General features: G+C 43.3%; 1 long non-coding RNA gene across 1 annotated transcript in view; it reads left to right on the plus strand.

Moving 5' to 3' along the window:
• The window catches only part of LOC145358371 (uncharacterized), a 75,691-nt gene extending 55,386 nt beyond the window's left edge, over window positions 1-20,305 (plus strand). Inside the window, exons 5-6 of the long non-coding RNA XR_013889466.1 lie at window positions 903-956; window positions 20,240-20,305. This is a non-coding gene — a long non-coding RNA (uncharacterized LOC145358371). The remainder of the gene's footprint in view (window positions 1-902; window positions 957-20,239) is intronic.
• Window positions 20,306-22,514: the final 2,209 nt, after the last annotated feature.

Here is a 22,514-nt window from a genome sequence, read left to right on the forward strand (position 1 = left end):
TTCTCCCCATATCTGCACGGGTTTCCTCCGGGTACTCCGGTTTCCTCCCACCGTCTGAAAGATGTGTTGGTTAGGTGCATTGGCCATGTTAAATTCTTCCTCAGTGTACCGAACAAGTGCCGAAGTGTGGCAACTAGGGGATTTTCACAGTAACTTCATTGTAGTGTAAATGTAAGCCTACTTGTGACAGTAATAAATAAACTAAAAAAAAGGCTCATGAATCCCCCTGTTTAACTCTGCTGGAGCCATGTAAGAGTTATTACCTGGAATAATTTTTTTAACTGGAAGCACGTTGCGTACTTCTCTTTAAGGAAGAAGAAGAAATCTACAGTGTGTCCCTCTGCTGTCAATGATGTTGAGGCTGGCTATGCTTATCTCCATTGTTACCAACACTGACGTCATATTATGGAGAGAGAGGGGCATCACTATGGGAAAACTGAGCCCAAGCATAGCATTGGTTCAGGGCACCGTGCTCTGTCTCTGTAGTCTAAGACAGAAGCAACGTCTTATGGATGTTGGAAAACAGATAAAAACTGAAAGTGCTAGATACATTCAGCAGATTTGGCAGCATTCACAGAGAGAGAAACCAAGTTAGCCACAATGAGCCTCCAACCTTGCCTGTTGCTGGGATTCTCCAGTGCTGCTGCAGTGAATGGAGTTTCAGCTAGAATGCCAAATTCTCCATTCACACTTGCAGAGATCGGAGAATGTCGCCCAGCACTTCAGATTGATCAGAGCTAGCATTTAAGTATGTCTTTAGGAGTTTCTGTACTTATTTACAACCTAATTAGCATGTAAAATATTTGTAGAAAATAATCTAGAGATTTGTAATCAAACTAACCTAATTTTGTTTGTCCTTTGTTCCCCTTTCCTGCCTTTGCTGCGAATAAATTACCTAATAGTGCTTTTGATGATAAAGAAGGTGATTATTGAAATGGCAAGAGGCAAAGTTCACCGTAAGTAGAAAATATTCAGCCAGATGTCACAAATTAATCTGAGGCTGCTTTTCAATACAGTAAGTCTTTAGAAAAAAATTACCTTGGTCATAGTCAGTACAGGAAGCATCAAAGAAGTAGTGAAGTTTGTTAAGTAGTGCATCAATGCAAATATTTCACCAAGATATATACATCTGTTTCATTACAATTCATGCTTTTAAGTATGTTGTTTGTTTATTTCTGGTATAAAATGTGCTTTATCACAGTCTTAGATGTGAACATTCTTGTGTTGATTTCAGGATGTAATAATTGGGTTTTTAGTTACCGCCAGTGTTCATTTACTTGTGATGTCCAGGGTAATATTTAAATAATGGAGACATGTTGAGCAAGCAGGAATTCACTACTGGGTGCAATATAGAGTTAGATGTATTTCGTAAGATTTGATCAAAAAACTCAAATCATCTGCTCCCCAACTGTTAGTAACCCAATAGGTTCATCTTTGATGCCCCTTCCTTCTCATAGCAATTGGGAAGAGCTAAAACTCTTCATTACCTGATTGACTGGCAGTAAAGAAATATGTAAACAGCCTTTCCCCATCACCCATAATATTTTTATCATGCAGGGAAGATGTAAAAAAGCAGACAAAGTATTTATCATCCCGAAGATTTTCTCAGGATTTTTTGCAGGAGTGCCTGGAGATTAACCTTCATTAATACTCATTAATGTGTATTAAAATTCATTAATGCTCCAGACCAATCCTGGTGCAGCAAGAAAGGGAGAAGGCATTCTGGTCCTAAAAGGAAGATATTAAATTTAGAGATCAAGAACACTATGAAAGCAATAAAGAATAGAATGTTATGGCCACTTTTTCCAAGTGGAACTTCCAGTCTCATGAAGTCAATGAACTGTTGAATGAAATGGCGGAGGTGATAGTGGATGCCTTGGTGGTTATTTTCCAGACGTCGCTGGATTCTGGGGAAGTGCCGGAAGATTGGAAAACGGCTAATGTTACGCCGTTGTTTAAGAAGGGTGCCAGGCAAAAGGCGGGGAATTATAGGCCGGTTAGTTTAACGTCTGTGGTAGGTAAAATGTTAGAATCTGTCATTAAGCAGGAAATTGCGAGGCATCTTGAAGGGAATTGCTTGATAGGGCGGACGCAACACGGTTTCATTAAAGGGAAGTCGTGTCTGACAAATTTACTGGAGTTCTATGAGGATGTGTCTAGGGCAGTGGATAGAGGAGAGCCGGTGGATGTGGTCTTTCTGGATTTTCAGAAGGCGTTTGACAAGGTACCTCACAAGAGGTTATTGCAGAAGGTCAGGGGACATGGAGTTGGGGGTAGGGTGTTAGCGTGGATAGAGGATTGGTTGTCAAATAGGAGGCAGAGAGTGGGGGTCAATGGGTGCTATTCGGATTGGCGGATGGTGACTAGTGGGGTGCCCCAGGGGTCAGTGCTGGGGCCTCAGCTATTTACCATTTATATAGATGATCTGGAGGAGGGAACCGAGTGCAGGGTGTCGAAATTTGCTGATGACACCAAGATTGGGGGAACGGCAAATTGTGCGGAGGGTGTGGAGAGTCTGCAGAAGGATCTAGATAGGCTGGGCGAATGGGCCAGGAAATGGCAAATGGAATTTAATGTTGGCAAGTGTGAGGTGGTCCACTTTGGTAGGAAGAATGGTAGGAAGGACTATTACTTACGGGGCGAAAAACTGCAGCAGGCGACGGTGCAGAGGGACCTCGGGGTCCTTGTGCATGAGTCGCAAAAACCCAGCTTGCAGGTGCAGCAGGTGGTCAGGAAGGCGAATGGGATGCTGGCCTTCATAGCGAGGGGGATTGAATATAAAAGTAGGGAGGTCTTGCTGCAGCTGTATAGGGCATTGGTGAGGCCGCAGCTGGAGTACTGTGTGCAGTTTTGGGCGCCGCACCTGCGCAAGGATATTTTGGCCCTGGAGGGAGTGCAGAGGAGGTTTACTAGGCTGATACCGGAGTTGAGGGGATTGAGCTATGAGGAGAGGCTGAATAAACTAGGCTTGTACTCGTTAGAGTTTAGAAGAATGAGGGGAGATCTCATTGAGACGTATAAGATGATGAATGGGATGGATAGGATAGAGGTGGAGAGACTCTTCCCGCTCAAAAAAGACAGTAGGACTAGGGGGCACAGCCTCAAGATAAAGGGGAGGCGGTTTAGAACGGAGTTGAGGAGGAACTTCTTCACTCAAAGGGTGGTGAATCTCTGGAATTCTCTGCCCGTTGAAGTGGTGGAGGCTGCCTCGCTAAATATTTTTAAGAAGCGGGTTGATGGGTTTTTGATAAGAGAAGGGATTGAGGGTTATGGGGAGAGGGCGGGAAAGTGGAACTGAGCCACGACAGATCAGCCATGATCTTATTGAATGGCGGGGCAGGCTCGAAGGGCTAGATGGCCTACTCCTGCTCCTATTTCTTATGTTCTTATGTTCTTATGACCCCGTCCTCATCACAACAGAACCATAAAATTATACCCATAGTCTTTTATGGATTTTGGGATACATAAACAATATTTCAAAACAATTTTGAAATCCATTTTAGCAACCCAAAAACTGCAGCTGGTCATTTTGTGCCAGACCTGGTGTGACAGCAGTACCTCTGTAACAAATCACCCCTGCAATTTATCTGGGAGGGAGTTGATAAAAAGACAGCACTATGTTGATGAGCAGAAGGTGGAAAAGCAGAAAAATAATGTGGATATGAAAGATGATACCTTGGCAATTGGAGGAAGGAGCTAGTTTGACTGTAAGGTTTCTCTTTTTATAAGCTGTATAGTCCAGGAAAGGGTGGAGTTTTGCTTTGTAGCAGACAACAGAAGTTACTGGCTTAGAAGCGGGCGGATATTAGTTCATAATGTCAGTATGTCCGGAGACTTCCAAACCCTAGCCTGGGTAAGATGCTGAGTCGAATGTCCTCCTTCTGGAGGGATTCTGTGATTCAATTCTGTGTAGTGAGCCCTGTTTGGGTCAAAATGAACAAGCAATGCATATGATTGTAATGCCTGTTTTACTGAGGCAAAAGCCTCTTTCTGCATGCCTCCCCACTTCCAATGCTGATGTATTTTTAAAAGGTGGTGTAGGGGGACAGAATTGTTGATACATTAGGGCTTCAGCATCCACTTTGAAACCAAGGTACATATGTAACCTCATCAGTTTGAAAGGTACATTTCTTATGCTTTAAACATATGCTGGCTTCTTGAAACTTATTAAGGACCTCCAGGTTTTGCACCATGTTCTTTGGGAGACACACCTCTAGCTAAAACATTGTCCAAGTATGCCACTATTTGGGGATTCCTTGTACCAAACTCTCCATGGTGCACTGAAAAATGGCGCAGGCTGATGAAATACCAAATGGCAATCGGGTGAACTGATAATATCCCTTTATGAATATTTATTGCAATTAGCTTCCTGGAATCTTCTTCCAATTCCAACTGTTAATAAGCATGACTTCAGTTTAGCTTGGTGTATTTGAGGCTCCCTGCTAATTTAGCATAGCTGTATTCTATCCTTGGAATGGGGTAACGATCCAGCAGAGCTCCCTTGTTTACTAAAAGTTTGTAGTCCCCGCAGATCCTCACAGTACGATCCAGCATCAGAACGGGCCCATTTGGAGAACTGCACAAGCTTGATGATGCCCAGGTCTTCCAACCTCTTCAGTTCACCCTCTACTTAATACATGTAATCATAGGGCACTGGGTGAGCTTCAGAACAAAACCTAGGTGTGGCCTCAGGATTTTAGCTTTAACCCTTTTTAAGGATTCAAGTTCTCTCTGGAATACCTCCTGCTGTTTGCATAGGAGCTCTAAATACTTCCAGCCAGCTCAATTTTATTTGTTTCAACCAGTCCCATCCCATGAGACCGAATCTTTGTCTATTAATCACCATGATTAGCTGAGCTGACTGATTTCTGAGGACGTTCTCCCCACTATTTTTAGTGTATGTCATCATATGTCCCCAGAGTAGCCTTCGAATGAACATAAGAACTAGAAGCAGGAGTAGGCTATCTGGCCCCTCGAGCCTGCTCTGCCATTCAATAAGATCATGGCTGACCTTTCCGTAGACTCAGCTCCATGTACCTGCCTGCTCATCATGAACCTTAATTCCCTCACTGTTCAAAAATGTATCTATCCTTGCCTTAAAAACATTCAACGAGGTAGTCTCAACTGCTTCACTGGGAATGGCTAGGACGTAAGGGTTGCAGTCCTTCTGCAGATGTCTGTATGCGTTTTCTCTGATGAAAGTGGCCGCAGCATGAGTGATGACCTCCAGTTTCAGTATGGCGGCCATTGACCATTAAAACAACCTCAGTGAGAGGTGTCTTGTTTAGCTGGATAAGTTATTGAGTGTGTAAATCTCAGATCCCTCTTTTAGTTCCTCCACCAGGTTATTCACAGGGATTGTTTACATAATTTTCCTGCACCAGCACATCTCTTGGGAGTAGTCTCCCCACACTGAAAATATGCCTCAGGCCCTGCTGCTGAACAATCTTCTCTCTCTCTCTTCTCAGGCCCTGCTGAACCCTCACTTGGGCTGTTCCTCTCAGTAGCTGTTTCCCACCATAACTGGTTCATCCCACTCTGCATGCCTTGCAGCATGCGCATACCTTGCAGTATGCAAATGCTTTGCTCAGGGCTTGGGCCATCTGTACTGCTTTCTAGTGAAATCTTGGTTTCAGCAAGCTATTCTTTTACCTTTTCTCCTTCAGAGTTAGAGTGAACTCTCTCCTTTCTCTCTAACTGCGCTTCAGCTTTCAATGACTGATCTGGTTTGAGCTCGTCGCCAGCGTGATAACTAGAGGCAGATAAAAACAAGAAGATTTATTTAACAAGAAGAAACAATTTCCAACTAAAGGATTTGTAACACAACAACACAGATCTGCTGCCAACAGATTCCCAGTCGCTCCACCACCTTCTAGGGATTTGTGCCCTTGCTCCCAATTAGCCAAGGTTCACACACTCATGCTTCATTAGTTTAGGCCTAATGATGTAGCTGATGAAGGATTGCCTCTTAAAGGATCCATTCTACCACACACTGGAAGGGTTGTTGGTGGCATGGTACTGAATTGATCCATCATTAGGGGAGACAATGGCCTAGTGGTATTATCACTAGAACATCGATCCAGAAATTCATGTTCTGGAGACCCGGGTTCCAATCCCACCAAGGCAGATAGTGGAATTTAAATTCAGTTTTAAAAAAATCTGGAATTAAGAATCTACTGATGACCATGGAACTATTGCTGATTGTTGGAAAAACTCATCTGATTTTCTAATGTCCTTTAGGAAAGGAAATGTGCCATCATTATCTGGTCTGGTCCACATGTGACTCCAGAGCCTCAGCAATGTGGTTGACTCTCAACTGCCCTCAGGCAACCAGGGACGGGCAATAAATGCTGGCAAACCCAGGTCCCACGAATGTTTAAAAAAAACTGATCACCAATAGTGACAGCTGTCCCTTGTTTCGACCAGAACATCTACTCAGTGACATCTGGTTTGCGTTTCGCCAGGATCATTCAACTCCTGACTTCATTTCAGCCTTGGTTCAAACATGGATGTAAGTGCTGAATTCCAGAGGTGTTGGGAGAGTGATCTGGACAATATCCAGGCTTGGGCTGACAAGTGGTAACATTCGTGCCACACAATTGCCAGGCAATATCCATAACCAATAAGGGACACTCTAACCACTGCCCCTTGACATTCAATGGTGTTGCCATCACTGAATCCACGTCAACATCCTTGGGGTTACCACTGACTAGAAACTCAACTGACCATGCCACATAAACACATTGGCTACGAGAGCAGGTCAGAGGCTAGGAATTCTACAGCAAGTAACACACCTCTTGACTCTGCAAAACCATCTGCACGGCACTTGCTTGGATGAGTACAGCTCCATCAACACTCAAGAATCTTCAAACTATCCAGGACAAAGCAGCCTGCTTGATTGGCACCACATATGTAAATATCCACTCCCAAAGCTCAGTAGCAGCAGTGTGTATTATCTACAAAATACACTACAGCAATTCACCAAAGATGCTGAGACAGCCCCTTCCAAACCCATGACCACTTGAATCTAGAATGACAAGGGCAGCAATACATAGGAACACCACCACCTGCAGGTTCCCCTCCAAGCCACTCACGGTCCTGTCTTGAAAATGTCATGATGTGGAGATGCCGGCGTTGGACTGAGGTAAACACAGTAAGAAGTCTCACAACACCAGGTTGAAGTTCAACAGGTTTATTTGGTAGCAAAAGCCACTAGTTTTTGGAGCGCTGCTCCTTCATCAGGTGAGTGGGAGTTCTGTCCACAATCAGGGCATGTAAAGGTACAAACTAATTTACAAAATAATGGTTGGAATGTGAGTCTTAACAGGTAATCAAGTCTTAAAAGTACAGACAGACAATGTGAGTGGAGAGACAGTGAAGCACAGGCTAAAGAGATGTGTATTGTCTCCAGACAGGACAGTTAGTGAGATATTGCAAGCCCAGGCAAGTCGTGGGAGTTACAGATGGTGTAACATGAACCCAAGATCCTGGTTGAGGCCATCCTCACGTGTGCGGAACTTGGCTATCAGTCTCTGCTCAGTGACTCTGAGTTGTTGTGTGTCGTGAAGGCCACCTTGAAGAATGCTTATCTGAAGATCAGAGGCCAAATGCCCGTGATCGTTAAAGTGTTCCCCAACAGGAAGAGAACACTATTGCCTGGCGATTGTCAAGCAGTCTTCATTTATCTGTTGTTGTAGCATCTGCATAGTCTCCCCAGTGTACCATGCCTCAGGACACCCTTTCCTGCAGTGTTTCAGGTAGACAACATTGCCCAAGTTGCAAGAGTATGTACTGTGTACCTGGTGGATGGTGTTCTCACATGAGATGATGGCATCCGTGTTGATAATCTGGCACGTCTTGCAGAGGTTGCTGTGGCAAGGTTGTGTGGTGTTGTGGTCACTGTTCTCCTGAAGGTTGGGAAGTTTGCTGCTGACAGTGGTCTGTTTGAGGTTGTGCGGTTGTTTGAAGCAAGAACTGGAGATGTGGGGATGGCCTTGGCGAGATGTTTGCCTTCATCAATGACATGTTGAAGGATCCGGACAAGATGCCGTAACTTCTCTGCTCCAGGGAAGTACTGGACGACAAAGGGTACTGTGTCCGCCGTGTCTCGTGTTTGTTTTCTGAGGAGGTCAGTGCGGTTTTTCGCTGTAGAACTGTCGATCGATGAGTCGAACGCCATACCCTGTTCTTATGGGGGCATCTTTCAGCGTCTGGAAATGTCTGTTGCAGATCCTGTGTACATAGAGGGCTTGTCCTTAGGGATGGCTTCTTTAACATGTTTAGGGTGGAAGCTGGAGAAGTGGAGCATCGTGAGGTTACCTGTGGGCTTGCGGTACAGTGAGGTGCTGAGGTGACCATCCTTGATGCGTGTGTCCAAGAATGCAACAGATTCCGGAGAGTAGTCCATGGTGGGATGGAACTTGTTGATGTCATCATATGATTCAGTGATTGTTCACCATGAGTCCAAAGGAAGAAAATGTATCATCGATGTATCTAGTGTATAGCATCGACTGAAGGCCCTGTGTGGCGAAGAGGTCTTGTTCGAACCTGTGCATGAAGATGTTGGCATACTGAAATGCGAATTTGGTCCCCATGGCTGTTAAAGACAATACACATCTGTTTAAATTGTGCTTAACGCTCTCTCCACTCACATTGTCTGTACCTTTAAGACTTGATTACTGTAAAGACTCGCATTCCAACCATTATTTTGTAAATTGAGTTTGTGTCTTTCTATGCCCTGTTTTGTGAACAGAACTCCCACTCACCTGACGAAGGAGCAGCGCTGCGAAAGCTAGTGGCTTTTGCTACCAAATAAACCTGTTGGACTTTAACCTGGTGTTGTGAGGCTTCTTACTTGAAAAATGTCTCTGTTCCTTCACAGTCGCTGAGTCAAAATCCTGGAGTTCCCCCCCTAACGGCATTGTGGGTCAACCCACAGCACATGGACTGCAGTGATTCAAGGAGGCTGCTCACCACCAACTTCCCAAGGACAACTAGGCATGGGCAATGAATGTTGGCCAGCCAGCAACATCCACGTCCCACAAATGAATAAAAAAAAAATCACTATGTAGAAAATAAATTTCTACATTGAGACTTCATGTGACTGAACAGGCCAGTTCTTGGCACACATGTCTTTGGGCATGATGTCCCACGAGATAGTGGATTCTGGATGCAGGATTTACTTCATTTTCTTGCCTTTTTTGCTGCCCTTCATCATTAAAACATCATGGCTCAAAACGTGATGCAGCTTGATGAGCAAGTTGTCACTATTCTGAACAATTGTTGGTAATTCCTCCCAGTCATTCCTCATTAATGTCACTGCTGCTGTTCTTACGGGAGAGCAATGGAGTGCCTTTGAAGCCTTTTCTTGTGTGTGTCTGTGTCTGTGTGATATTTGACTGACCAGATGTGGGTTAATAGATGAGTTTTGTTTTGGCAATATTCAAGGACAGAAAGTTTCCGATATGCATAATTGAAGAGATCAAGCGTGGTTTGTAAATCTGTGCAGAGTGGGCAACAATATTGTAACTAGACCACGTACATCTAGAGTGGTCAGTTTAGTTTTGACGCAGAAGCTAACTGAAGCTAAAGAGATTTCTACCCAGATGGTATTTAATACTGACATCAGAGGGCAGCAGAGCTTTGGTGTGTTGAATAGGTACTGTCAAAGCTGCAAAACGTAGGGGCCTATTTTAGCATTTTGACTCGAAATCCTGGGCAGACTTGAATCTGGGAGTGTTTCAGATCCGACTTTTAGACCCAATCAGCAATTCTGAATCTTGCTGCAGAACTCTGTAGGCAGGGCTTATCACGCCTGGGACCCTGCAGCTCCGATCAGAACCTTCAACTGCACATGCACAGTAAAAAAAAGAGAAAAATCCTCCCCTGCCACATACCCCGGCCCCAAAAGATACTGCCCCAACCTCCACAACATTACTTGACCTCCTTATCCCCCCTCCCTGCTACCCAGACAAATTGTGCCCCCCCCACCAATCGCATGCAGAATGGCAGCGGACCACACTTTCCCCCACAGATCGCACACTTAGCAGCAATGGAGTCCTCCCCCCCTCACCAATCACACACACAGTAGCAGCGGATCCCCCCCACCCCCCACCGATTGCACGCTTAAGACACCTCTTCCCCCTCCCCCACCAAACCTCCGATTGCACGCAGAGTGGCAGTGGAACCCCCCCACCGATCGCATGCTTAGCAGCAGCGGACCCCTCTTCCCTCCACCAAACCTCCAATCGCACACAGAGTGGCAGTAGAGCTGTCCTCCTCCCCTCCCCGATCGCACGCAGAGTAGCAGTGGACCCCCCCCCCAACCAGAAAGCCAATTGACCCACCTCCCCCACCCCCTCCCCACCACCAGAGAGCTATCTGACCTGCCTCCTCCTCCTCCACACACACCCCCCTCCTCCCCCCAGAAAGCTAGGTGACCCGTCTCCCTTCTGTCATCACTGCCACCGCACGCACCGCCGCGCCCCCCCCCCCCCCCCCACCCCAATCAGGGTCAAAGAGCTGCCGGAAGCTCTGAACTTATCTCCTTAGAAGCTGGAGTGCCCGAATTGGACATTTGCGGACCATGTCTGTTTCGCACCAAATCCGGGTGGGCAAGCGCAGTGGTAAAGGGGGAAGTGCTGGTAAGTTTGGGCATGTAGCCCATTAAGTCAATTTAAATGTATGCAAGTACATTTAAATTGGTGTTGTGCCCATTTCAGGCATGGTCCAGATGGCAGACATTTTCGGCGGCTGGTAAAGTGGGGGGGGATGGAGGCAGGCACAGATTGCGCTACACACCTCACACTCGATGTTACCAAGTTTTCGTGCCTGAAAACAGGCGCAACTTGATGATAAAAATCAGGCCCACATTGTTTTCTTTCTTTTACCATAAATATGGTAACTTATAAGGTACCATAATGGAAAATCAGAGAAGCTATTTTTGGGGCATTTTTCTACATTACTGCTCCCCCCTGCCCCCCAGCTTGGAGTAAGTAGAAGATACCCTGAAGAGGATTGATTCGTCACAAAAGCTGCTGCCCAAAGACAACTGTGCTCCAGTGGAGATATCAAAAAACTTTCCTATCACCTTTCTGCAGAATCACTGACCAGGGGCTCCTAGGTTCATAACATTGTTCCCATTGTTAGTTCTCCATCTTGATACAACGTGGCACCAACATGGGGCACCATCTTAGTCCACACAATTTTGCTGGGTTGGAGATCATTGGGACCAACTTGTCACTTTAGTCTTCTTCCATCTTTGCACCTGTTGAGAACCACAATCTTCCTTTGCATGTATGTTGAGGACTTTTTGGCCCGCACCTTGTGTGGTACCTCTCTATGATCTTCCCTCCGTGATTGGCCGTACTAAGAAAAGGAACTCTCAACATCATTGTTCAATCAGCTTGTCACCACCCAAAACAAAGCAGCTCCTTAATTGGCACCACATCCACTCCCTCCACCACCAAGGCTCAGTACCAGCAATCGTACCATCTGCAGGGTGCGTTGCAGAAATTCGCCAAACCCATGTCTACTTACATCTAGAAGGTCAAGGGAGCAGATACATGCAAACATCATTACCTGCACGTTCTCCTCTAAGTCACTCACCGTCCTGACTTGAAAATATATCACTGTTCCTTTGCAGTCGCAATTATAATCTGGAAGCCCCTCCCTAATGGCATTGTGCCTCAACCCACAGCACATGAACTTCAGTGTTTCAAGAAGGCAGCTCACCCCTACCTTATCAAGGACAACTAGGGATGGATAATAAATGCTGGTCAGCCAGCAAAGCCCATGTCCCATGATTGAATAAAAAAAATCCTGTGCTGCAACAACCCACAGCAGTAAGCAGGTTTTCATGGAAAAATTTTGTCCCAATCTTAAGCCAGCGATATGCAGAGCTTCCTGGTGTCTGGTAGCTGGAATTTGCATTGCTGTATGCTGTTAAGATATGCAATTTGCATTGATTTGATTTATTATTGTCATATATGAATAAACAATGAAAAGTATTGTTTCTTGTGTGCTATGCAGACAAAGCATACAGTACATAGAGAAGGAAAGGAGAGTGTCCAGAATGTAGTGTTATAGTCATAGCTAGGCTGTAGAGAAAGATCAACTTAATATGAGGTAGGCCTATTCAAAAGTCTAATGACAGCAGGGAAGAAACTGCTCTTCAGTCAGGTGGTACGTGACCTCAGACTTTATCTTTTTCCTGATGGAAGAAGGTGGGAGAGAGAATGTTTGGGGGGCTTAGGTTCCTTGCCATATGCTGTCAAAATAATGTCAGGCGCAGGCACTAGAAAGTCGTAGTTTTAATATTGAATTTGCCCAGTTAAGTATGAGGAAAACAGATTTAGCGTTCATTCTCTTTTGTGTAGTACCTGATCTTGAATTCTGTTTGGGTATAAGGCTGAGGAAAGTTTTGTCTTTCAGTCGTTATACAATATTCTTTCTTTGTAAACATTCAGAAAGAAATTTTAGATCTGTTTTCAGGCTTAAAGTTATGATCCAGTAAAGCACTTGAAACTGAGCATCCTATTTCATTTTAATAAGAGAGGCAAGTTGTCACATCTGCAGAGACAGCCCACCCTACTACCTTACCAAAAATGGTCCTGAAGTAAATCTGTCAGGGAGTGGAGTCAGTGACAATGTGAAGGAAAATATATTGTGGGAGTGAGGATTGAGCATGGGCAGATAGTGGTCTGCAGTTAACCTAGTAAAATGTCCCAAGACAATTTACATAGGCGTTATCTAACAAGGTTTGATGTTGAATGACATAAGGAAATGTTAATGTAACTGATGAAAGGTTTGACCAGAGTTTTTAAGAAGCATCTTCAAAGCTAAGAGACAGCAAGGTTGAACGGGTTAGGAAAAAAAACTCCAGAGCCTAGAGCTTAGGGAGCTAAAGGCATGGCCTCAAAAGGTAGAGTGATTAAACATGGGAATGCTCAGGAGACCAGAATTAGAGGAGTACAGATAATTTAGAGAGGTGTAGGACTGTAGGAAATTACAAAGAAGGTAAGGGGAGGCTGTGGCCAGTGGTATCATCACTAGACAATAAATCCAGAAACTCAGCTACTACTCTGGAGATCCAGGCTCAAAACATGCTATGGTGAAACTTGAATTCAATAAAAAATATCTGGGATTAAGAACCTACTGATGACCATGAAATCAACAACTTCATTACAATGTTAATTTCATTGTCGATTGTCAGAAAAACCCATTTCGTTCACTAATATCTTTTAGAGAAGGAAATCTGCTGTCCTTACCAGGTTTGGCCTACATGTGATTCCAGGGGCACAGAAATGTGGTTGACCTAGTCATCATATCAGATGCCTGTCACTCAATTGCCCTTGAGCAACTAGGGATGGACAATAAATGCTGGCCAGCCATCGACATTCCAATTTACACCAACTATACCAAACTCACCTAGTATACTCCATGGGGAGACCTCAGGACCTATGCTAAGATGTGATAAAATAATGTTATGTGCCTATTGAAGAACTCTATTTTTTAAAAAAAGCATCCTTATTGATAAAAGCGAGCATTGAATTTCACAGCCCTACTTCAAACCACTTGGAACTGTCATTAAAACTGTGAACTGAGAGGCACGCTATCATGATAATGGGAGGTTTTGAAATCAGTCATGCAACACTAATCCAGTACTGATAACTCCCTCGGGTGTATTTCAAAACATAGGGCGGAATTGTACCTGCTACCACACCCATTGATGAGTGGAGTTAACTGGTAAAATCGTGCGAGAGCCGAGAAATCAGGATCATGCCTGATTTCTTGACTCTCGCGATTTTACAAGAGCCAGATTTCCAGCAAGGTCAGCCTCTCGCCAGAAATGGGCACAAGGCTGAATAATTTACATGTGTTTAGTGAGCCTGGCACTCAATCATACTGCCCCCCATGAAGACTTCTTGAGTCCTCCATGCAAGAGTTCTTGAGAAGGTGAGAGGGCATGGGATCCAAGGGGCTTTGGCCTTGTGGATCCAGAACTGGCTTGCCTGCAGAAGGCAGAGAGTGGTTGTGGATGGGTCTTTTTCTGCATGGAGGTCGGTCACCAGTGGAGTGCCCCAGGGATCTGTTCTAGGACCCTTGCTGTTTGTCATTTTCATAAATGACCTGGATGAGGAAGTGGAGGGATGGGTTAGTAAGTTCGCCAACGATACGAAGGCCGGTGGCGTTGTGGATAGTCTGGAGGGATGTCAGAAATTGCAGCGTGACATAGATAGGATGCAAGACTGGGCGGAGAAGTGGCAGATGGACTTCAACGCGGATAAATGTGCAGTGGTCCATTTCGGCGGGACCAATGGGATGAAGGAGTACAATAGAACATAGAACACTACAGCGCAGAACAGGCCCTTCGGCCCACAATGTTGCGCCGACCAGTTTTTTTAAAAAAAAACACTGACCCACTAATCTAAACCAATCCCTTTTCGTCCATAAACCTATCCACAGATCTCTTAAACGCCCCCAAACTAGGCGCATTTACAACCGCAGCAGGCAGGGCATTCCAATCCCTCACCACCCTCTGGGTAAAGAACCTACCCCTGACATCCGTCCTATAACTACCCCCCCTTAATTTAAATGTCAAGGGTAGGAGTCTTAGCTGTGTTGAAGAGCAGAAGGATCTTGGGGTCCAGGTCCATAGGACCCTTAAATCGGCCTCGCAGGTGGAGGATGTGGTCAAGAAGGCGTATGGTGTACTGGCCTTCATTGATCGAGGGATTGAGTTTAGGAGTCGGGAGGTAATGCTGCAACTTTAAGACCCTTGTCAGACCCCACTTGGAATACTGTGCGCAGTTCTGGTCGCCTCATTACAGGAAGGATGTGGAAGCTATTGAGAGGGTGCAGAGGAGATTTACAAGGATGTTGCCTGGATTGGGAGGCATGCCTTGTGAAGATAGGTTGAGGGAGCTAGGTCTCTTCTCCCTGGAGAGACGAAGGAGAGAGGTGACCTGATAGAGGTTTATAAAATGTTGAGGGGAATAGATAGGGTGGATTCTCGGAGGCTATTTCCCAGGGCTGAAATGGTTGCTACGAAAGGACACAGGTTTAAGGTGCAGGGGAGCAAGTACAGAGGAGATGTTAGGGGTAAGTTTTTCACTCAGAGGGTGGTGAGTGAGTGGAATCGGCTGCCGTCAGTGGTGGTAGAGGTGAACTCGCTGGGGTCCTTTAAAAGACTTCTGGATGAGTATATGGGATCTAATGGGATTGGGAGTTACAGATAGTTCTATGGCTTGGTAGGTATCGATGTGATTGGCGCAACTTGTGGGCCAAAGGGCCTGTTTGTGCTGTAGCATTCTATGTTCTATGAACAGGGGACATTCAGGTTGGCCTCGCCAGTGGAACTGGAGGCTGTTGAGCCCCCCAGAGAGGCAAAGGGCAAGAGGGCTACCCCTTTGGTAGTGCCAGGCTAGCTGTGCCAGCCTGGCACCAGGGCAATGCCCAATGGGCATCTTGGCACTACCCATTGCATAGTGCGGGGGGTACGCCTAAAGGGAGTAAGGCAAGAAGAGGGCAGCCCAATGGGATGAGGTAAGGAGACCCACACTCTACAATGGAATTAGATTAGGGGAGGGGGGCACAATTGGTCCAGGGAGCAGGCAGGCAAGTGGGGGTTTGTGATTGACCGGGGGCCCCCATGATTGCAGTGGTGAGGGAGGTTTGGTTCAGGCTTCCTGCAGTAGCCAGGGGGCTGATAGCTCTCTGTCTGTCAGACCCCTGCAGCTGAAATTGTACATGTGCAGAATCAGAGGTCTGCACATGCATAATGGCTCCCTCTGTAGGCTAGCTGGTGAATTAAGGCCAGCCCACTGCTTGCAGTAACTAGAAAGTCTAGCCCATATTTTCAGTGACTAAGTGCATAAGATTGGGTGTGAAAACTCACCCAAAAAACGGATCAGGAACCCTCTCACTTTCATGCTGGCTGGACACTTAGAATCAATCTCAAAATACCTGCCATAGAATGAAATAGCAAGAACTGATTGTTTGTAAAATAAATATTCCAAACAATTTCTTTCCCAAATATTGAAAAATCAGGAGTTTTAAATGCTGTAACAGCTTGAATGTTCTTTTTGATAGTTCTTGATAATTCCAGTGAGCTTGACAGTTCAAATGGGCTCAACAGTTCCAGTAGTTTATGCACTTTATATAAATACCAATGTCAACTCACAAAAGTCACCTTATCTATCTAAACAGCAGCTTAGTTTTCCAAAGGACACCTCATATCCCCAAAGATGTCTGAGCATCATATCCAAAAGGGTACCTTACCACTTCAAAATCGTATTGTATCCATCCAAGCAACTCTGTAAAGTTTAGATCTGCTCCTGTCAGGTGTAAACTGCACATCATGTGTCCCACTCCTAGATATCAAAAATGTGAGGTGACTGACTGCTGTTACATATGAACAGCTGCTTCCATGATTGATGGATGTACAATTTGGAACCACCCTAAAGAAAACAACCAAACACACACACACACACACACACATTTACACAGTCAGACACACACACACTATACAGAAGAGGCTTTCTATGGAAATTCAGGCTCAAGAATGCACAGCCCCTAGGTTTTGAGCTGCATGGTGCAGGTTGACAATTCAAATCAATAAAACCTGATTTCAGACTCCAAAATACCTAAAAGTGGAGAAGACTAAAACCCAGCAGCACAGGTTTGTCCATGAAGATCAGCTTGGCATGGAGATGGAGGGCAGGAACTAGTCTGCCCTACAGAGTGCTCTGCAGTGCATTAGGAACAGTACGGCACTGTGACACTCACCCCAGAGTCCCTTGTGAACTGAGGGTTGCCTTGTGCATGTCACTCATTGACAATCGGGTTTTAGACTGATCTAATTACATGCTGGTATGACACGCGATTGGCCGACTGGATGGAATGCAGGGGGCAGCTGTTTTAATGAACATTCACGATATGCTTGTGAATGCAAATCACATTCATTTACCAACCAGCAGGAAGACCGACTGCCATTAACCCACCATTTGGAAAATTCCAATTTGATTTTACGCTAACAGGTATCTGACTTTTTAGCTCCTGCTACATTCTCCATTACTCGCTGTCATCAAACCTGCCACAGACGAGATAGGCGAATTCTGCCCCCAGGTTGGCAAAATATGGGAAGCGTTTTTCTGAAGACATTGGTACTGGGACCACTGTTCAAGATTTAGATTAATGGTTTGGACTCAGAATCAGAAGTTCAGTAAATTCAGTAATAAGGTTACATAATTAGCTAGTTACCATAGAAAACCACAGGCATCTGTCTCTATCAGAGAGACAATTGGTTATAAAGCTTGAGGTGCAACAGCACACATCACGGATATAGAGGTATTACAGAAAGTGCAGCAATTTTCACGTTTCAAAATGGGATCATAAACATTGAGGATTTTTTTTAATACTCTTACATTTATTTAATCGCTTGAGTATTGCTGAAACTTTCGTCTTGTATCCATCTGGACAGAATTGTAAGAATACTAACTCTCAAAAGAAACAGCAACATACATTACATCAAAGTCCAGTTGCCAACCAATCGGATCCTATGTAGCACAAATTGTTGTTCCCTTTAAGATTTAGTCTTCTTGCGATTCTGTCACGATGAATGCAGGGTGAAAAGCTTCGACAGCATGTCTTTTTTCAGCAAGTTTATTTGTTTATTAGTTAAGATAATTCGAAGGAACTATTTGGAAAATGTGCTATGAATCAAAAATTTTTGAAATAAATTATACTATCCTTATATACTCTTTATTAATTTCTCATTTGCAATACTATCCACCCAGAAATTGTATTAGAGTCTAGAGCAGCATTGTCCAGTGTTTTTACTGGGGAGGTGGGGGAGGAACAGATTTCAAAATTTTTGCACTCAAAGGGCAGATGAACAAATTTCAGATAGATAAAGTTCAACACAACATCAAACGTGAGTTTTTTTTAAAAAGAGATAGGAAAAGTAGTAACTAGCTGAGCAAACAAAAAATCATGAGTGACAAATAAAGATAAGTAAAGATTAGGCTGAGTCTGTGTATCTGGTCCACTCACAGTCTCAGGGTTCTCACTCATCCTCAACCACTGTGAGAGAAGATGAGACTGCATGATGATGTGTATGCGTATGTGGGGGGGTGGAGAATGAAAACTCTCTCTCCTTATACTCCCCCTCCTCACACTATCTCTCCCCTCACACTCATTCTCTTCCCTTTTCCGCTGCTCACACCCTCTCCCACCCCATTACACGGTCTGCCTCCTCCCCACACATTCTGTTTAAAGTTTATTTATTAGTGTCACAAGTAGACTGACATTGATACTGCAGTGAAGCTACTCTGAAAACCTCCTAATCGCCACATGACCAGTGCACCTAACCAGCATGTCTTTCCAATGTCTCATCTCTGTCTCCTCATCTCCCCACCACACAATCTGCCTCCCCTCCATACAGTGTACTTCCCCCATGTACTCCCCCACAATCACCCACTCATATTCTCATACAGTCTCTAGTCACACACCTACTCAGACAGCAGTTGGCCCAACTCCTGTGTTGCTTTGTACTCCACTTTGTATGCCTGGGCTCTGCTTTCTGACATCCCTGCTACAGGGCTCCCCAACCCTCAGCTCCCCGTTTCTGGGCTCCCATGCCCTCAGCTTCATGCTGTAGGGACAGCATAGACGGACTTCGCAGGTTGCATTTGGCCTTAGGCCGCACGTGGAACGAACCTGGTTTAGAGAAAAAACAAGATTGATTCTGAGAATTGGAGCTTTAAGGAGAGCAGAACTTAATTAACAAAAAGAAGATTCTGGCTGGAACTCTACCACTTCACCTGCCATGGAATTGGAGTAGGCAAGAGTCCGACAGCTGAAATCTCCGTTGACCTTGGTTAGGAATTTCTGGTCTCACCCTAATGAGGCTGTAAAACCCCACCCATAATCGACATTCAGCGTGTGCTGAGAGATGTAGATATAGTCAAATATGTGAACAACTTTATTTTGCTTGACTACAGATTTGGATGAAATTCATCTGAAGTTAACAAGCCTGCAAGAAGACTTTCAACAATATCATGTAGTGCAAATAATCTCTAAAAATATTTGAGGTAGAGTTAGTTAACTGCTACAGAAAGGAGCTGAATAAAATACCTGGCAGGGATTGACATTAAAGATTTATAGAAGTAGTAACCAAGTAGAAATTACACTACTGAGACCAGAAAGTCTATGAACAGCAGCAATGAAGGATTCATAGAACATATCTTATGATGAATGTTCTTCGTTGCTATTTAAGGTCAAGGAATATATGTACTCCACTTCCCCACAGGCAATGAAATTGAGGTATATTTCATGGCAAACTAGGTTGCACTGGAGAAGGAGAGGTTTTAGTGCGCCTAATACTTTCTAATTGGTTTTCTTCTGCTGTTTTTCTGCACTAAGGAAACAAAGACATCCCTTTACTCCCTCCCCTCTGATTCCTTTGGTCTCTGCGATTTCCCACTAAAATGGTTCTGAGCTGTCCCTTTTAACCATCATTACTAATCCTTCCATTTGTTCCATCTCATATGATTCCTGCCTTTTGACATCTGTTATATGAGGTCATCCTGATGTGACATTTCAGTCCATGCTATTCAAATGCTCAACTTTATGCATCAGATCCTCTCTTCACTTACTGGTCCCTTAAATTTGTCCTCTACATCTGTAGTTTTACATCTTTCATACACTGATGTCTTTTCTCCCAAATGCTAATATTCTTAAAACTTTACAGTGTTCAATCTCAGAAAACCTCCCATCTATTGTGAATTAATTTCACTTGTACATGATTTCTCATTTGTAATACAACTTCTTGAAATTACTTCATAATTATTTAAACAAAATGTGCTATTTAATCCTGTTTTAGCTAGCAGAAATAGAGAATTGTAGTATAATTAAAAGCCAAGGCTGCTCAAACTTATCATAGAAATAGTTAAAAATTGTCATTGGGAGACATACATTAGACTACAAAGCCATATGTTATTCAACTAGAATTTTCTACACATTAAAGGACCATCCACAGTTAATTCCTATATGCTTAAGACAAGCCCTGGAATGAACCTGGTATTCTTGATAATTTTTAAGATGTATTATCACTATTGCTGAATTTGCAGAGTACTGGAATGTGGAAATTTGTTGTTCCGCATTTTTTCTACCACTTCCCAGTGGCATAAAGGATCTTTGTAAAAACTTAAATTGCATTTCTTTCATTTTAATACAGGGAAACAACTTGTCAATAGATGGCCGCATCGATTCCTAATCATCCTCATTACAATCTTCATTCCCAGATCTCTTTCCTAGGAGATCCTCATCAAATCTGTACATTCATGATGAAGATCAATAAATGTTTTATATTTCTTAGTGAGAATGTTGTTTGCCTTGTATTTTATGAACCAGCTTTTCATTAAGAATTGAAAGTCTGGTTGTTAATTGTCCATTTCTAAGAAAATGGCTACCTCATAAATAACAACAAATAACTGTAGTCATGCCAGGTTCTAATGAGGGCAGCTTGGAGAATTTAAATGTTTTTGTTCAATTAGATTCTCTTTGTTTCTGCAAAACAACACTCAGGATGTGGTCCAATATGCTTCCTTATTTTAAAATTCCACTTTAATATGGATCAGTTCACATTATTAGTTAAAATCTGATTACTATTTGGACTTGTCTGTTTGCTGTTTTATTTCTGGGCGAATGCTTTCTGCCAGATAGAATGGTATCAAAGTGGCAATAGATACTAAATAATCTGGAGATTTTTCCATAGTTCGATAGTAATTGCAGCATAAAGCCAGGAAATAACATGTGCAATTTTGTATTGTCATCTGATATGAAATGCAAGGTCAGTATGTTAAAGTAAATATCCATCCTGCTGACAAATTGGCTAATACAATTCTTTCAACTGTTAACTTACGAATTAGTTCCCAACAATTTCAAATGTGCTTTGAAGTAAACCTACTGCTTATGCAGTCGTTCTCAACTACCTTCCTACTATGAAATTCCAATAACCACAATTAATTAATTTTGCCAGCCCTAATTTACTTATCAAAAATTTTGTGAAGATTTTATTGTGGTTTAATGTGATATTGATCTACATGGAAGGCACCTGAATAGTTTTTCATTGTTTAGTATTAAACAAAGATCTTTCCTGACCTCATAACCACTTTCAGTTTTTGAGTATCGATATCATGCCTTTTATTTTCCTTTTATCATCAATTCATTTCAAAGGGCCTAATTTACTTGACGAAAGAGGTTTTTCTCTTCATGCCCCACCATAAGAGCTTGGTGGAAGCACTTACCACAAGTCTGGGGACAAATTTCTCCAAATCTTCTGCCCACATTATTTGATCACTAACAATCTAAAGTAGTTGTCCTTTTTATGCAATTTCTAAAGCAATTTTAATTGTGTGTTCTATTATGACACTGCATTCTGGCTACTTTAATGATTTTACCTTCATATTCTCACACATATATTGTCCTTTTAGGGCTTCACCTATAAGCTTGAATTTTAAAATATATAAGAAATAGTAGGAGTACAAATCAAACATGTAGTTTTAACAACTTTTACATGAAGTGATGCTGATAAATTAATTAAATCTAATATTTATTTTGGAATTATGCAGTTTCTGTACATCACATCCTTAATTTATCGTCAAGGGAATTAAGGAATCCAATCAAAAATTAGATGCCATGATTCAAATGTATGTGAGAGAACTTTGCATTTAACGTATGTACTGATCACACCATCAAATGCTGCTGCTAGCAACTGCACAAAGCAGAGGCCAGGGCCAGAATTTTATAGCCCCTGCTACCTGGTGAAATATTATGGTCCTGCTGAAGTAAATGGCAGTTTAAATCGCCTACTGCAGACGCTGGGAGGATACACACCATGGCAGGGTCTTAAAATTCCTGGCCCACGTGTAAAAAAATAACAGAGAGGCTTCCATGCCGGAATTATTTATTCTTGTAAAACATCCTGGAGGGCATAATGTTTTTTTAAAACACCTTGACAACATTATCGACAACTCAGGATGTATGTATTCACTGTGATAATTTAAGAAATGTGATCTGTGTGCCTAGGAAAAGCTTGGATTTTATTTTTGTGCTATGTCCCCTTTAAGACGAGAGTGAACCGGGGTGTATTCTGAAAGAAGATTAACTGGCTCCCTGAATGACGTTATTAGATTCTTAAAAATTAATAGAGACTGATAACTTATGAAACAAAGGAATCCCCACAATGCCAATGAAAGAGAACAGATGGATACAATTTCATTTTTTTAAAATTTTACTGTAACAAACTAAAACCAAAATAATTCAAACATTAGTTAAACGCGAAGGATATTTCAAATGAAAGATAAAGTTTTGTTTTAAACAGTCAATACATCCCAACAAAGACACAACTCTAGTTACAAGCACTCATTATCTCCTGTATAAATGCTATCTCACAGCCTTTCCAACTCTGCCCCTGTTACGTAGGATCTGACTTCCACTTATCGCTTTGG

The sequence above is a fragment of the Carcharhinus amblyrhynchos genome, chromosome 25, assembly GCF_965287045.1.
Source record: "Carcharhinus amblyrhynchos chromosome 25, sCarAmb.v2.hapA, whole genome shotgun sequence".
NCBI classification, from domain to species: domain Eukaryota; kingdom Metazoa; phylum Chordata; class Chondrichthyes; order Carcharhiniformes; family Carcharhinidae; genus Carcharhinus; species Carcharhinus amblyrhynchos.